The sequence below is a fragment of the Protopterus annectens genome, chromosome 7.part0 (genome assembly GCF_019279795.1).
Source record: "Protopterus annectens isolate FY-2018-M chromosome 7.part0, PAN1.0, whole genome shotgun sequence".
Classification (NCBI taxonomy): domain Eukaryota; kingdom Metazoa; phylum Chordata; order Ceratodontiformes; family Protopteridae; genus Protopterus; species Protopterus annectens.
Window position 1 is genome coordinate 1,313,823,906 of NC_056739.1, and position 18,979 is coordinate 1,313,842,884.

The following is an 18,979-nucleotide window of genomic DNA, read 5'->3' on the forward strand; positions in this document are numbered from 1 at the left end:
TTAGAGGGTAAGAGAGTAAAGGGGCAAGCCGAAAAAAAGAGCTCAGTAGACTGCTTGGCTAGCACAGGAAATGTTCAGGTGCTATGATAGTGAGCACAGCTAGTAATTAAGTTAACAGATGACAATACATACACTTTATATATCTTGAGAGGGGCTATCTGTTTGAAGCTCTTTGAGGGGTTCTAGCAGAGTCTCGCTGTAGCATCTCTTATAGGGGAAGGTTTCAAATGGATGTAGTGAAGGGGTGGAATGTAGCCCGTACAGCTGTAGAGAGAAGAGCAGAATAATACAACCATTAGTAAGGCGGGGAGAGGGAAAACAAATAGGCACAGAAGACTACAGAAAGAGATAAGCACAGTAGGCTAGAGGAGAAAGAGAACAAGGCTAGAATAAAGGAGGGAAGAAGGAGTGTAGAGAGAGCAAAAAGAGACAGTGGAGAAAATAGCAGAACACCAAGTGTAGAGAGCTAATAATACAGCAAACAGGGTAAACCAAAACCTTTGTAGCACTTATTAAATGAAAGCAGTTGTTACTTTAAGGCAAATAAGCAAGTAGCTATTAATGTTTACATCAGTTATAAAATGACACAGTAGATGGCAATAAAGTTAACAGAGATTAAAACAAACCTTTTTGTAGCACTTGTTAAATATAAGCAGTTGTTGCTTAAGGCAAAAATCAGGTAGCTATTTTACAGTTATCGCAGTTTTTAAATAACACAGTAGAATGCTTCAGGACAATTCCAGGTGGTAATGCCAGTAAATACAATAGTTCGTAGACTACAATGTTTGAATAGCTAGTTACAAAAATGTAGTTCAGCCCTAATTATAGTTAAACAGGGGATGAAACACCAGCTGTAGCGATGCAGAAAAATAGCGTTTAATTTATGGGCAAGTAGCTTGTGATACCAGGTAGCAGTCAATGTTTAAGTCGCAGCTATGACTCCGTATCAGTCGGAGAACGCTTCGTTAAGTCTGAGCGAAGTATTGAGCTCAGAAGTGTGTTTTGCAACCCTATCTTGAAGCAGTGTCTAAAAATTCCTAGTCACACATTTCAGATTTGTTTCACACACAGTAGTCAAAGTATTCCAAAACACACACACACACACACACACACACACACGCACACACGCACACACACACACACACACACACACACACACACACACACACACACACACACTCACTACATATACTAAACCACACACACACACACACACACACACACACACACACACACACACACACACACACACACACGAGCACACTAGTCCTACAAAGTCAGATTAAAGACAGTTTAAAAATGACTAGATGATAAGAGCAAAAAGAGTCCAACTAGACGTAGAGAAAGCATATGACAAGATCCCAAGAAAGATGATTTGGGCAGATATGCGATGGTTTGAAGTCCCAGATGCATTGATAGAATTAATGCAGGTTATATTCAAGGACACAATGACTCAAGTATGAATAGAGTTCAGACTCACAGAGGGGTTCCTAGTGGTAGTGGGTGTGCATCAGGGTTCAACTCTTAGCCCACTGTTAATACCGGTGATTGACTAAATTAGTAGATGGGTCAGAAAGGACAGATCAACAAAGTTGGTTAGGAAGATGAAGTGGCATTACAGACAGAATCTGAGCAAGAAGTTCAGAAACGGAAAGGGGAATGGAATTGAATGTAAAATTGAAGGCACATGGGATAAAATACAATTGCAATGGAAGCAAGTAGGGGAACCTTAAGATACTGAGATTTGAGATAGAAGGGAAAATAATGAAATGTGTTAAAAGCTTCAAGTATCTGGGAGGGATGGTTGAAAAGGGAAGTCTTAAAGAGGAGGTCAAAGCTAGAATCATAAGGGCTGCAATGGCCATACTTCTCAACTGTACAGATTTTCGCAGAATGTCAAGATTATTGCCTCATATTTTTGGTCTGTTTTTCATAAAATTGTGGTTTTCTGGCAATTAGTGGCAAATCATTAAAGACTGAAGTAAAAAAAAATGACAGACATTGGAGTTTCAAACTTCCTACCCTTCAGGAAATTTATACAAATGCAAAACCTGTTATGCCATCAACTTTCTAGTTTGTGAGAGCAATATTTAAAAAAGTTGTCCCTGTTTTTGAGCCTTTGTCCAGATTTCTTGCTCTAAGTGGTTGAGAGGTATGCTGCAGCCAGCTGGCACAGAGTCAGGGGAAGTGTATGATAGAAAAATGCGAAAGAAGTTGAAAAGGAAGGTGTGCAAAACAGTGATGCACCCAGAGCTGCTGTACAGGTTCATAGGATGATACTAGGCTATTGGCCTGGACGCCCATATAAGCCTAGCCAAGAATTTTGCCCACGTTCCCTCAAAGTCAGCACCTGTTCCCCTGTCCAGCAGGGATACAGGTGGGATCCCAGGGGTGTATTTTCTGTTTCCCATCCAGTCGTCCAGGTTCCTCTTAAAGAAGGCTAGAGAGGGTCTCGGTTTACCTTTGAATTGTCATCTGCCGTGTGTCGGATGTGCATAATGCCAAAAGTATGACTGCAAAAAACGACAATGCCGATTCACCATGTGTTTGAATGGCAAATAAGCAAATGCTTTTTTGCCATTCAAACACATGGATCAAATGTCAGAAATGGCTTTCCAGCAAACCATTTTCGACATTTGATCCTTTGAAGTTCTCTGTATTTCAGTAATATGGGTCACATAACAGGATGATCGCACATACCATGTGCGACAAAACAAAAGTAAACTGAGGTTCTCTGCTTGACATGGAGAGGAAGTCTGTTCCACAGATGGGGTAGTCTTTGGGACACAAATCTATTCTGCCAACAATTTTTATTAATGTCACAGACCAGGTTAAGGCCTTGTGTGCAGGTTGCGTGAGTGGGGTTTGACTTATGGATATGCAGCAACTCCATCAAGGATGGGTCTGAGATGGCCTTGTATGCCAGACACAGGTCACCTCTGAGCAGTCTGTATGAGACTGAGTAGAGGAACAGGGCTTTTAGCCTATCTGTATAGGATAGGTGTTTGAGACCCTGGATTTTCCTGTTCAGGAGCCTCTGTGGTCTCTCCAGCTGCTGCATGTGCTTGGCAAGGTAAATGCCAAACAGGGCATTGTACTAGATAACAGGCCTTATAAGGGAGGAGTACAGGGATGTTATGACCTCCTTGTTCCTGGATGAAATACCTTTATTTATGAGGTGGGCCACGTAGAAAGCCTTCCGTACAAAAGAGGCAATGTGGTGCTCAAAAGTCAGGTTGCTATCAGCCTGGGTGCCCAAGTCCCTCATTACTGATTGCATGCTTAGTACATTACTATTAATGTGATAATTAGTGGGGACAGCATTTTCCCCAAAGGGGATAATGATGCATTTCTTGGCATTCACTTTGAGGCCATGCTTCTGGGATCAGCCATTAGTTTGAGTAAGGCCCTCTTGGAGGATGTTCACATCACTAGGGGAATTTATGACAGTGGCTAGCTTGCAGTCATCTGCAAACTTGGTCAGCCACAGACCATTGGTTTTGGCTTGCACCTCAGAAAAGTATATCCCAAACAGTAGAGGCCCCAAGACCGATCCTTGGGGTACACCGCTTGTTATGGGTCTACTGCTAGAAGTGGTTTCCCCTATTTTGACTGAGTGGGTTCTATCAGTGAGCCAGTTAGCTACCCATCTGGTAACATAAAGGTTGATGCCTAGCTGGGAGTGTTTATCTATTATGCCTGAGTGGTACAGAAACCTGGATAGTAAAGGCAGAGCAGCTGAGGAAGCTAGATGAAGGGAATGAAATGCCTGAGATAGGTGGTAGGATGCACACTGTGGGACAGACAAAAAAATGAGAACATCATAGCAGAAGCGAAAGTACCCCCAGTTGCAGAAAAGGTCAATGAAAACAGATTACTGTGGTTCAGGCACATGTGTAGAAAAGTGAAGGACAATCTGGTGAAGATTTAGGACACACAGGAAAAAGGCATGAGGAATGGAGGAAGTCCAGCAAAGAGGTGGATGATTTGTGTTTGAAAAGAGCTGTGACTGTCAGGCTTGACTGTTGAAGGTAGGAGAGTGGAAATTAATATAGAAAGATGGTGCCAACTGACACTATACCCTGAACATATGTAGAAAACGGGGGATGGGGATGATGATGGTAACAGAGCATATGGTACTTTTATCCACAGATAGCCTCCCATTTTGTTGATTGTATACAGTCCTTATTGTTACGAAGAAATTACATGTACTTGTTGGTAGCTTTGGAGAAATTCATTGTAAAGAGATCACTAGCATCATACCATAATATCCAGCCATGTGTAGCACAGTTTAGAGTATTTATGTGAGCAAATGAAGTATCAACCAGCTGATAACACATGCTAAGTCAATATGCACAATCTCTGCAAAAGAAAAAAGGCCATCTGAATAATTCCACATTAAAGAGCACTATTACTAATGCAAATGTTGCTGACAGCAAACAACTTTGCATTTCAGTGCTTCATCTACAAATGTAGTGCCTGCTGCCCTTGAAGAATAAATTGCCTTTGATATATTAAAAAGGTGTGCTGGTGGTACTGCCATAACATTTTCTGAACTAGATGAGCTATGCAATACGGAATGGCTGGCTAACAATGATCACTGGTTCATAGATACTAGGCATGCAGTCTTAGAGAACAATAAGAAGCCTATCACAAATTATCAGCTGCTCTAAACCACTGTCTGGTTAAGTGCCTTGTTCAGTGTCACACAATAGATACAGGATGGTGGAAAGATTCAAACCTTGCCCCCTTGCCACAGGAAGGAGCACATTAACAACTCAGAGCTTTAGTCCTCTTTAGTTTTAAGTAAATGCTGAAATTATTTACAACTCAATCTTGTAGAAAAGACTGTATCACAGTACTATGCAACAATGACTACATAATGGATAGTGAAGATCAAATGGTTCTTGCCATCACTCCAAATAATGTAGACTATATAAGGCTGTAAAGAAGGTACTGCAACATGTATTTCAAAATGCAACATATTTACACTATATTACAAAATCCAGGCCTATTAATGAATTAAATTATTCTTTAGTGCAGTGAATAAAGCAAACTATTAAAGATAACATAAATTCTGCATCAGCATTGTTTAACAACCTACAAAAATCAGAAATATTATTGCATACACCTTACTATTTGGTGGGTGGGGGGCTTAAATGGCTGCCTGCTTGCAGAACATCTCATTTTTGACCTCCCTGTATCTTCTCTGTCATAAATAAAATAGGTATCCTGCCTGACATCACTCAGGATGGGTCTGGCCTACTTGAATGGCTTATAGTACTGCATTGTTGCAAAATATACCTGCAGAGTCAATAGTAGCATATTCTGGAAAAACGGGACCCTGTGCAGGGTTATGACTCATGCCCCTGTCACAAACAAACCAACACCACAAACTGTTGAAAAAACAAATATGCAGGACAAAAGCACCTCAAACACCCAGCAATCTTCAGCTATTCAGCTCTTTAATAAAAAGAAAGGAACAGACCACAGTACCACACTGTAATGTAAAGCGCTTTTCATCTGGTTCAATGACCAGACTTCTTCAGACAAAAAACAGCAGGTACAAACTAGCTTTTATACTAAAATTCACTTCCCTCCACCCCTTAATTATTCAATTATTTAATGCAAAATCAATTAACCATACAAATGGCTCTTAAACTTGCAAAGCTGAATTAAAAAACATTCCTTTAAAACAGTTATTTCATCACTAGTATTTAAGACAACAGCTACATCTACTACCATAATAATGCAATATACAAAAACAGTTTTCCATACAAAATAGAAAAAATGAAAATTTTAACATACATATAATACGCGTTTGAATACTTTAAATTCAAAAACCGACACTATTCAAACCTACATTCACTGTAAAGATTATCATTTCAAACCATAAAATTATTATGTGAATATACATATTTACTCAGCCATAGTTATAAAACTGTTATGAACACCAAAATTAAAACATATACCATAAAACAGAACACATTGTCATGGCAGATATACCATAGCAAAATTACCTATAAAAATGTATTATCTATTTAAATTTTTCAATTTCAATAAGCATTAATACCAGGGAAATGGCAAGCATCTAAGCAAATCTGTCACATTAATTCATCAGAGATCTTGGTCCACCCCTTATGTCTCCAACTACATGCTCTATCACTCTAAACATAAAGCTATGTGTGAGGTTAATTTTGATGTGAGCAGCTAATGCATTTTCGGCCTTAACTTTCCTAATACAGTAAAGGTGCTCATACACTCCCTCCCGCAGTCTCCGATCAGTTTTTCCAATGTAGAATGCGGGACATAGGTTGCATTGGGCAAGGTATACTACATAGCTTGTATTACAATTGTACTTGCCTAACAAGGTCTTATAATTGTTGTCCCTAATATTAAATGAATACCCTATACTCATATGCTTAAAAAAAAAAAATATTCACATTTACTTATCTCAGGATTTTTGATAACATTATGTTGTTTCATTTTTATAATGTTTTTTAAGTTCTTGCCTCTTTTAAAAGTGAAAGAGGGATGTGGACCCAACAAAGTATGTAATTCCAAGTTGTTACTTAACATGTTCCAGTTCTTCTTTATAATTGAGATAATACGACCACATTCAAGACTATATGTTAAAATAAATGACAAAGGTGACCTATTGGCCTTTTGAATACTGTTCAGCTTGTTAACTGATGACAGAGTACCTTGTAGCAGTGGTGTATAAAATCCATTAAGTCTTTTATACAACACTTCATCCATCATTTCCTTGATAAGTTCCCCTGGGTAACCTCTAGCAAAGAACATTTCAGCTATCTTATTGCATTCTACTGTGATTTCACTATCAATAGTTACCATCCTTGCCGCTCGGACTAACTGTCCTTTTATTACAGACTTCTTCTGGTGGAAAGGATGGGAACTACTGAAGTGCAAATAAGTATTTGAAAATGTGTCTTTCCTGTGAATCCTGACTGCTAATCTTTTCTGGGTTAAATCCTTGAACACTTCAATGTCCAGATATGCTATAACTTCTGTATTGAATGTATGTGTAAACCTTAAAAAAGTGGAAGTTGGTTTAAATATTCTATGAACCTTTCCGCTTCGTCCAACCTCCCTTTGTATAGAATAAGGATATTATCTAGGAAACGTGTAAAGGAAAATTTTATCTGTTAGTTGACTTTGTGAAATAATGTAATTTCTTTCCCAAAGAGCCATCACTGAGTTGGCAAAGCTGGCCCCACATGGGGACCCCATCGCCACCCTGATTTTTTTGTAAATATAACTGGTCATCAAACACAAAATAATTGTTTGTCAAAACAATATCCAATACTATATTAACTAACCTGATCTCACTTTCAGGGGTGCCTTTCATGTTCAAAAATCAGAGAACATAGTCAATACCTTCTTCCTGGGGGATGAACGTGTATAAATCCCTGACATCTATAGTTAAAAAGTTGAAAACACCCTCTAAAACAAGTGAATTCAATTAACTTAAACAAGACCACGAGTCTTTACAAATCTGTTCTTCATCCACTAGGTATTTCTTTAGAATATTGTCTATTACTTTCGCCAAGGGATAAGTTATACTATGGCGGGCATCAACTAAAGGCCTCATGGGTGAATCAGTTAAGGATTTGTGTATTTGCGGTAATCCAAATAATACTGGTGTTTTTGGGGCTGGCATAGTTAAATAGTTTAGCATAGGTAAATCTATAAGTTGTTCTATGAATAATTCATTTAGATGTTCTTTTATTTTTCTGTAAGCTATGTTGAATTCATTAAGGCTGACTTTGATATATGTATCAGTATTCAACAAAAAGCTCATCTTTTGAATATACCAATCTTGTTAAATTACAGTCAGTCTCTCATTAGATCTAAATACATTATTGGTAGTTTTGTTGAGCACAGGAACACTATTTAAACATTTTAAAATGTCAAACCATATGCGCTCCATTAAGATGGGGTGTCTCAGAATTTTGACCAAAGGGGGTGCGAGTGGTCTTACTTCTTGCTTTGGAAATGTCAACCCCCAAATTCGGGTTATTAGCAACAGTAACACAGTTAGCTGAAGGACGAACAGTATCTAAGTGTTCTGGGTGGACCGAGATCTCTGATATTAGAAAAAAGAGAATTAATGTGGCAGATTTGCTTAGATGCTTGCCATTTCCCTGGTATTAATGATGGTTGCTCTATACAATGCTTACTGAAATTGAAAAGTTTAAATAGATAATACATTTTTATAGGTAATTTTGCTATGGTATTTCTACCATGACAATGTGTTCTGTTTTATGGTATATGTTTTAATTTTGGTGTTTATAATAGTTTTATAACTATGGCTGAGTAATTATGTATGTTCACATAATAATTTTATGGTTTGAAGTGGTAACCTTTACAGTGAATGTAGGTTTGAATAGTGTCGGTTTTTGAATTTAAAGTATTCAAACACATATTATATGTATGTTAAAATTTTATTTTTTTCTATTTTGTATGGAAAACTGATTTTTTATATTGCATTATTATGGTAGTAGATGTAGATGTTGTCTTAAATACTAGTGATGAAATAGCTGTTTTAAAGGAATATTTTTTAATTCAGCTTTGCAAGTTTAAGAGCCATTTGTATGGTTAATTGATTTTGCATTGAATAATTGAATAATTAAGGGGTGGAGGGAAGTGTATTTTAGTATAAAAGCTAGTTTGTACCTGCTGTTTTTTGTCTGAAGAAGTCTGGTCATTGAACCAGATGAAAAGTGCTTTACATTACAGTGTGGTACTGTGGTCTGTTACTTTCTTTTTATTAAAGAGCTGAATAGCTGAAGATTGCTGGGTGTTTCAGGTGCTTTTGTCCTGCATATTTGTTTTTTCTTGCCCCTGCCAGCCATACCAGTATCCCATTACTTGGCAGTCTCTCCCCGACTACCATAAACACTCTTCAGACTTGTCAGTTTACATACGATTTCCTTCATTACATTTGCAATTATCACAGATTTGGATTACATTTCAAATTTCACAGAAAAACACTGACAGCCATTTTCTAAATGAAACAAAACACTCTTACATTTAGAACACACTTGCCATGAGAAACAGTAAAATTCCTTCAGTGAAATTCACATTTAGTGAAAATACATCTGCTGACTCATTAAACTATAAGAAATGTGCTGGGATTCACCCTTAAACAGATGGTAATTAGTACTATACTATATGCTATGTGAAGGGTGCAAAAATTCAAAAGACAAATCATTTGCTAACAGCCTGTGTCAGTCCACTAGACCCAAGTGTCCCTGGAACAGTCCAGGAGTACTGTCTGAAGTCAGTTGCCAGAGTCACATGAAGACAAATGATGGCTTAGAGAATCACACCATATACTATAGGAAGTGAGAACTTTTTCATATTATATCATTATAGCGTCCTTTAATATCAGACTTCAATATACATATATATATATATATATATATATATATATATATATATATACACACACACACACACACACACATATATATATATATATATATATATATATGTATATTTTAAATGCGTATTTTGCTACAATGCATTTTCATCTTAAATATCTCTGTCCTTGCTTAATGTGCTGCAAAGAACTGTAATTTTTACACTGATATGGCTATGTATAGATAAAGAGGTAGGTACTGGCCTCATCTACTCACTAAAGATAAGGCACTGAAGGTTTTGTGCAAGGCACACCTTTTGTATGTTAGATAACTAAGAGGCTCTGACTCACAACAGAGTTGGCATATTAATTCTGCACTTCTTTTATAGCTTGTTTTGCATGTGTTTGACCAAAGAATAGATGACTGATATCTTACAATTTTAGAAACTAAACTCAGCTAAAAGCTGTGTACTGATCTATTTTAACAGCTCCTAGAGGATACTTTAGGTATGACAGACCTGCATATCCAAGAGACCCAAAAAGATCTCCATTGTATGCTACCAAGGTATTCTTTACAATTCAGAGTGATATAATTTTGTAGTGCTTTTAAGTCCGCAAATCTTGAGCCTTTTAAAATGAACACAGCATTCTGATGGTAAAATGGCAGAATAAATTATAAAATAGGTGGTATATTTAAACAGAAAGTAATAATTTCAGCTTCTAATCAGTTTTGTGATGGCATTTTTAATTGCCAAGTATTTCTATTTAAGTACTGTATGCTTCCACATAACCCTGAAATATGGATTGTGAGAATTACAAATGTTAATGCTATGTAAAAAAAAAAAAAAACATATTGATATAAACATTTGCTTCACTTTTTATTTTTTGTGGGAGTACAAGTATTCCTGAGTGCAATCTGTTTTCTTTGTGGAGGTCAGTGTTCCCCATATCATTAAGATTATTTCTACCTAAAGTCACATGATTTCTAAGAAAGGGATACTCTGCACTTTGTAATTCAATATTACTCTTCTTCTCAGGATGTGCATCCTTTGACTCACCATATATTAGTTGTGAATGTGTGGAGCTACTGGAGCACTTCACTTGCAAAACTATAATTTAAGATTATTTTGTTTCTTTTTTGTCTTCATATTTGATACAATGACTATGCGATTCATTTAGAATGGTTGTGTTATTTAATAGGTTCAGTTTTCAGCATATCTTTCAACCTCCTAGTACAAGAAATCTGGACAAATCTAAAATGGGGGACAGTGGCCCAAAATCAGGAAAAATTTTAAATATTTTCTTACAAACCTAGAAATTTGCTAGAATAAATGATTTGTGTTATCACACATTTTCTGAATCATATGCAGTCTGAAACTTAAATGTATACAATTATATAGTGACTTTAATCCTCAGTGATTTGCCAGAAGTTTGCCAGAAAACCATAACTTTTATGAGGAACAGGCCAAAAATATGAAGCAAAAATCCAGATATTTTCTGAAAATCTGGATAGCTAAGAGGTTTGGTTCCCAGGTTTATTTATTTATTTATTTGACATTTGTTTACTGGGAAAGTCCGACTGGGAAATGTCAATTTTCAGTGGAGGCCTGGAGATAAAAGCTTCAATTAACATATTATTAAAACAGATTAAAAGACAATATTAGAAAGGTTCCGACAATATCACAGATATACAATTAGTGGATACATTAAATGCAAAGATGTATAATAGGACAGTCTAAGTACAAGAAATAATGTGGTAGGGCAGTCAATATACAGGAAACAGACAACTAGTACAGTATCAGGGAGCTGTGTTTTGTGGTTACAAAAGAAGAGGCAATAGTTAGGACACACTGAATACAGGATACATGGGAAATACCTAATACATATAACTTCAAGATAATACATGACAAATAATTGAATAAAGTTATGACACACTAAATACAGATTGAAACAAGGGAATTTCAGGAATGATTCTAAAATAAAGAAAGGGTAGAGTATGAATAGAAAGAGAGAGTATGTGATAGAATAAGTATCACTGAATGATAAGCCAGTATAGAGGGGAAGCAAGGTGGGGTAAACAAGATTAGAGAGGGAGGAATATTAGTGGATAGTATGGTGGTATGGAGCTGATTTCTTCTAAATCTGGACTTGTTAGATATTTTACCACTAACATTTGCTGAAATAGTGATACATTAAGGGTTCTGGGTACGCACAAACCCATCAGCAACTGAATATATTTGTAATCATTCATATGAATGTAATAAATTACTAAAGTGTCTTTTCTGCCTTTAGATTCTGCACCCACAAATCTAAAGAAAGTCATTTCTAAAAAAACAGCATCTTAAATCAAAAACAAACAAAAAAATGTATGTTTGTCTTCAAATCCCAAAGAGTGGAGGCAGTATTCTAAACGATCCTTCTGGAAGGTGGTCCATGGAACTCTGCTCATGACTCTATTTATCAAGCTGCGTGTAGAAAGTTTATGGCAGGAATTGTAACAAATTACAGTGGTGAAATTGACTATGCAGAACACCATTATAAATGTGTCTAGGATGCATGATATTAGAATACAAGTGTCTAGGTGTCTGTACATCCTTTTTAAAAATCTTCATACCCATTTTCCATCTTGTAAGTACACACATATCTAAAAAATTAATTTCTGTTTGTTTGTGTCTTTCGGCTTTTCCCGGTTAGGGGTCACCACAGCGGAACTCCAGTCCGCTAATGATTGGCAGTTGATTTTTACATACTGGCTTGTCAGGCCTAACATACAACTTTCAACGTACTAGATGAAATCATTTTAAACCTCAGAAATTATGTAGTTGAATGCAAGAACGCAAATTCATTTGAACTCTGAGGCTCACCAGCCCAAATCATAAAAATGTCAACAAAACACCTATAACATTCACTATAATCAAAATAAAGAGTGTTATTAATAAAATATATATTCTTCCCATATTGATAATGAAATATTCGCATAGGTATTAGTGACAGAAATGCTCATCACAATGCCTTTAACTTGATAATAAATTTCATCATCACACAAGAATACATTACATAAAACTAGATCAACAGACATAAAACCATCATTGAAATGGAGACTTTATCAGTAAATTGACATAAATGACATTGAATAGCTTGTAGACCATAATCATTAGGAATAACATTAAACAATGAATTAACATCAAGAACTACTAACATTAAATTATTATTACATGTGGTAGATGATGCAGACAAGTTTCATCAGAAAGGAAACTTGTTAACATGAATGCACTGATGTATGTTGTGATACCAAGACTTCTGCTTTGTGCCTGAAATCAGTGGGTTATCTAGCTCTGAGACAGAAATGTGCCCCTTACGGCATTGATACTCATAAGAAAGGTCACAAAACATCAAAAATAAAAATGGCTACATAAACAAAGCATTTAGCAGGAGGGATTTGCCTGCTGCGCCTCTAACATGGAAGACTGCACTCCAACACTCTTGCTACTTATATTTAGTAACTCTGAGATTTCTGTAAACCCACAAGATTCTGCAATCTATTTTTTCTTCCTAAGTCAAAATCAAGAAAACATGAATTAGAGATCCAACTTAAGTGCCGATCATGAATATCTTACTGTTATGCCTGTCACCCAGTTCAAACGTCTGGCACTTTCCTAGTACACAGCACCTTGACTCTCATGTCCCATAAATGTGCATCTTTAGATATTTTATTCTTTCAGATTATTTTACTGGAATGCATTTATGGCAAATCCATTTCTTTTACTAAGCATTAGTATTACATCAGGGTACTTGTTTTGTTGATAGTTACTTGAGAATTTCTTCCCACAACTCAGTAGGGTTTTATGGACTATTTTGATTGAATCAGATATTCAAATCCCCCCAAAACTGCATTTCTAGTCACAAAAAAGGCAATGCTACAGATGACTCATATTACTGAATAGCTTCAGTGTTTCACATACTAGCAAGGTCAATGTTCAAGATCTGCAAGCTAGACTCCAGTATTATATGGACAGAGAATTGCCAGATATACAAAATGGATTTAGAAGGAGAAAAGGTACCAGAGATTAAATTGTGAACATCTACTGGATAATGGAGAATGTAAAGGGAATCTAGAAGGATATTTACTTTTGCTTTATTGACTACTCTAAAGCCTTTGACTGAGTGGACTGTAATAAACTTTGGAAGGTTCTAGAGAAATGGGGATTCTTAGTCACCTGATTTGTCTTCAGATAAATCTCTGAGCAGAACAGAAAATGAGAGTTAGAACCAAATATGGGATAACTGGTTCAAGATTTGGGAAAGAAGAATTGACAAGGTTATATATTGTCCCCATACTTATTCAATTTAAATGCTGAATATGTCATAAATATGCTGGATTAAATGAATAAGACAATGGAATCAAAGTTGCTGAGAGAAATATTATTAAATGTATCCCCTCATTTATATTAATAAATGAGGGGATGCGGCTCAGCAGTAGAATACATGCTTTACATATATAAGGTCCTGGGCTCAACTTCCAGCATCTCCATTACAATTGCCTTTTGGGGCATGGAGTTGTCATAATGGTTAAAGTGTTCACCTGACAAACACAAGGTACAGCGTTTGATTTTCACCTTTGAGGGGAAATTGGCTAGGCTTAAAATGTCCCCTAAGAGCAGCTAGCCTAGTATGTTTGTATGAATCTATAACCTTGAATATGAAGATGATAACACTCTAATGGCTAAAAGTGTGGAAGAGTAGAAGAGCCTATCAATGAACGTGAAAGTAGAAAGTGCAAATGACTGGTTTGTTGCTCAGAAAATTATGTCCTCCATATCAGTTTTTTGTAAATTGGTGGAGAAGTGGAGTCAGTGACAGATTTTCTTTTTCTGGGCTCAAAGAATTCTGTAGATGTTGATTGCAGTCATAAAATTAGCAGGTGCTTGCTTTTTTGGAAAGAAAATTATGACAAATCTGGATAAGCATTTTAAACAACAAAGACTGTACATAATCAACAAAGGTCTATATATTCAAAGCTATTTTCCCAGTACTAAATTGTGGTGAGACTTGGACTATATGTAAGGCTCTGTGCTTGAAAACTGATGCTATTAAATGTGTTGTTGAAGATTCCACATAGTGCATGACGTCTGCATCAGTCAATATTTCTGGAAAAAATATCCAGATTATACACCGAAAGGCTTGATAGTAAAAATAAAACTCCAATACTTTTGCCACATAATGTGAAGACAGGATTCACTATGGAAAGATCAAAGGTTAAAACATGGGCAACTGAAGCTAAGGTGGATGGATAGCATTACTGTATAAATCTGCAAGGACTTAAGCAGTTATTGACTTTCAGTCCAAGTGTGCTAAAATCCTTAAGGTCACAAAGAGTAAAATGCGACTAAAGGATTAGCTAGTTAACAACAAATACGCACGTAGGAATGAGAGTGACACTACTACCTTAATTATTAGCTTTACATTTATTTATATAGGAGTTAGCACACACCCCTACTTTTTATTTTCCTTTTCTTATTTAATTAGCTGTGGTTTGGCTTGATTGTTTAAGCATCATTACATAATTTAGGTGTGGAGGACCATTTACATGTAACAATATCTGCTTATGGCCATATTTAATTCTATCCTCTCCAGGAGCAAATTGTTTTGTGCTCAACATTTGCAAACTACATGCAAACAAATTAACATAGATGGGATCTACATGAACCTGTATTGCCATACTCTTAATTTGCTGCTAATAACTGCTTCTAAATAGAAAATATTGCCCACTAAGGAAACCAAAAAAGGAGATTCTCAATAGCATGGCTTCTGTGAATTAAAGGAATCCAACTAGTACTTGGGTATAATAAATGTAGCTTTTCTCATAGTAAGTGTTACTATACATTGCTGTCCTATCTAGCTTTGCAAAGAAAATACAAAACTTCATTGTACCACAACTGCCTGATCACAACTTAATGGATAACAGTATCCTAAAAATGGCACAGGAAAAATGCATGAAAAACATCTTAAAATTTTGCTTTAGTGCAGGGGTTCCATGCAACCCCAATGAGTGGGCAAGCTGCACTCCTCACATCCCTACTTAAGTATTCTAACATAGATGTTATGTACACTTGGCATTAAGACCCCCCCCTCCAAAAAAAAAAAACAGGAACTTTTTTATACACTATATTTAAATCATCTGGTCAGATGCAGTAAATTTATTTATTTTATTTTTTTTATTTTATTTTTTCATTTATTAACTGGGTATTTTCAACTGAGCAGTAGCCCATTTTCAGTGGAGGCCCAGGTGGAAAAGCCCCATACAGACAAAAATACAAAAGCAGTTACAAATACAGTGGCATAACAAAGAATAACAACAATTACAGCTGATTTTTAAAAACACAGAATACATCTAAAAGTGGTTTCAATACTTAACAGATGTCATTAAAAGTATGTAGTTTAATATGAGGTGGGTCTCAGTAAGTGGGGAAGAAGATGTGAACGGTAGTAAAATGGGGCTAAATAGACAGACATAAGGTAAAGAAGTGAGGTGTAGAGACATAGGAGTCAGTAATCAGGAGAATAGAGTGGTAATTAGGGGAGATGAGATGAGTACAGTAGGGAGAAGTAGTTAGTTAACAGAAACAGTTAGTAGATAGAAGATGTTAAGCTGGGCTTTTGGCAAGAATCCAGGAGTTTAGTAGGGTTTCTTTTAATATCTTCTTGAAGCTATGGATGTGGGGCAGAATTCTAATGTTTAGTGGGAGTTTGTTCCAAGCTAGGGCAACAGAGTAGCTGTATAATTGTTGTCCTATTGCTCTTTTTGGCTTGTGGATTGCTAAGAGGAGGGGGTGTATAGTGATATAAGGGAAGAGATGGCAGGGCAGGAGGAGTGTTTGTATAGGATGGAGTGAATCAGCGACGTATGGGAGAGTAAGAGTAGATGGGGAGTTCTAGCCAGTGTAGAGTTTGTAGAGAAAAGCAGTAATTAGAGTTGTATGGTTGGTTAGTGGCAAACCTACCAACTTTGTTGTAGGGTTAGTTCAAGCTTGGCCTAGAGAGGATTCTAGGTTGGTCAAGATAGGGGAGGCATATAAGAGCATGGGAAGAAGAAAAGCGTATGTAAGAGAAGGTCTTGATTCATTTGTGAGGTATTTTTTATCTGTCCTCTATACTTTATAATGAAAAAAGGGACTTGGGTAGGAATAGGAGATGTTTTTTTTTTGGGGGGGTGACTATAAGTTGATTGTTAGTACGCCAATTTTCAACAGAGTGAAAGGAGTTTTGAGTAAGTGAGTGGAGGTCAGAGACATTGTCAGAGGTAGAGATGATAGTGGAGTCATCAGCATACTGTATGAGAGTGGAGTGGGAGCAGGAGGTGTGAAGAGAGTTGGTGAAAACATTGAACAGTAGTGGTCCAAGGATGGATCTTTGGGGAACACCAGTATAGACGGGGAGAAAGGAGGAGAAGGAAGAGAGCCATTTGACAGATTGCTACCTGATTGGGAGGTAACCTGAAAACCAAGTCAGGGTATGGTTACAGATACTGAGGTCAGCCAGTCTGGTAAGGAGCAGGGGGTGGGAGACAGTGTCAAAGGCTTTGGAGAGGTCAAGGAAATAGATAGGGGATGAATTTATTGTTGTCTCTGGCTTATGTGATAGTTTGAATGAGTGTAATTAGAGCAGTGTTAGTACTGTGGTTGGGGCAAAAGCCAAGTTGCTTTAGTGTGAGTAGAGTCTCTTCCAAGGGGTAGTCCAGTAGTTGCTTATGTATACATTTTTCCAGTAACTTTGAGAGGGGGGGAAAGAATAGCTATAGGGCGGAAGTTAGATAGGTCAGTAAAGTGCCCTCCATTGTGGATGGGAAAAGAAAGAGGGTAAGCTATAGACCTAGCAGTGATTTTTAGGAAGTGTGTGTGTGTACGTGGGGATAGGTTGTCCACTGAGAGAGAGCACGGTTTTAGTTTGCTGAAAAGAGATTTTATGTAAGTGGTGGGGATAGATTTTAGTGAGAAGGTAGTTGTTTGAGTTGAGGCGGGAGATGGGGAAGGTTAGTGGTGTTGTAATTGTGAGTTAGTTTAGAGATGGAGCTAATGAAGTCGGAATTAAGAATGGAGGTGGTTTCCAGGGGAATGCTGTTAGGACAGGGGTTAGGGGAACTAGGGCTACCAGGGTGGAGAATTTTAGTTATACTGTTTCAAATTTTTTGGGATCTTTGTAGTGGTTTGACAGGGAGTTTTGATAGAACATTTTCTTGTCAGTGATTACCTGCTTTTTTAGTGAGGTTTTGGAGATGTTTGTAGTTTTGGAGGAGAATCTGGGTTTTGAATTTTAGCCAGCATTTCCAGGCCCTGTCTCTTTCCAGCATTAGAGAGTGAGTAGATTTTGACAGACATGGTACTGGATGGGTCTATATTAAATTAACGAACACTTAAAATGTCGACATGCTCGACAGCTTTTAAGCGAAAGTTCATCTAAGCGAAACCCCATAATATCGAAACAAAGAGTTTCAAAAACTTATAGTTGGCCAGCCGTCAAGAAGCCAACGGCTGACAACTAAAATGTACTGTACACCATTAACCCCCTCTCCCAAAAAAACAAAAACAAATCAGCAAACAAAATAAAGTGAGGGGCTTCACCCCCCACCCTCCAATGTGGGGGGCTGTGCTCCCCACACTCCCCTACTTAAATATACCAATTCCGAGATTGCACCACAGTGGAGGACTGTCATAACATTACACAGGGTGAACGACGAGACCGCACCATAGTGGAGGACTGTAAGAGCGTCTAGACAAGGCGAACATTCTGACATTAGCCATTGGCTTCCTGACGGCTGGCCAAATATAACTTTTTGAAACTCCTTGTTTTGACATTCTTAGGTTTTGCTTAGATGAAAGTTCGCTTAAAAGCTGTCGAGCATGTCATACTCAACATTTTAAGCATTCATTCATCTAATAAGGAACCGTGCTAAGTAGGATTTTATTCTAACTTTCTTTGGGGGAGCTAGGCAGTTTAGAGTTTCTAGGAATATAGTGTTGAATTTGTGCACGGCTTTATCAAGGGGTAGGAGGGGCAGGAAAGACCAGTTTATATAGGAGAATATGTTGTTGAATAATTCAGGGTTGAAGTTTGAGAGTATGTGATGGTCTTTGTATTTGTGGGATTTACCAAATTGTAGTATAAATCTTTGGATGCAGATGGGAGAGTGGTTACTTAAGGAATCAGGTAGTGATTTGGAGTTATGATAAAGGTTTGGATTAGAGGCATGGATCCAGTTTAGGACAGTCCAAGAGTTGGTAGGCTTACATTGGTGAGTTAGGGTGTGATGCATTGAGTGAAGCTGTGAAGATTTATGGCAGAGTCTGGGGAGTCAGGGGTGAGGGTTTGACAATCGATGTTGACATCAACTAGGATTATAGTTTCATTAAGTATGGAGTGTATTAGCCAGGTGAGTATTTGTTCGAGTAATGGGATATTATTGCCTGGTGGTATATAAATTGTGGTGACTGTAAGTGTTTCGTGGGTGTTAAGTTTACAGTTGACTATTAAGAGTTCTGCTGGATGAATGATGGGGAAGGAGATGTTGACCAGGGAACAATTAAGTTGGTTGGTATA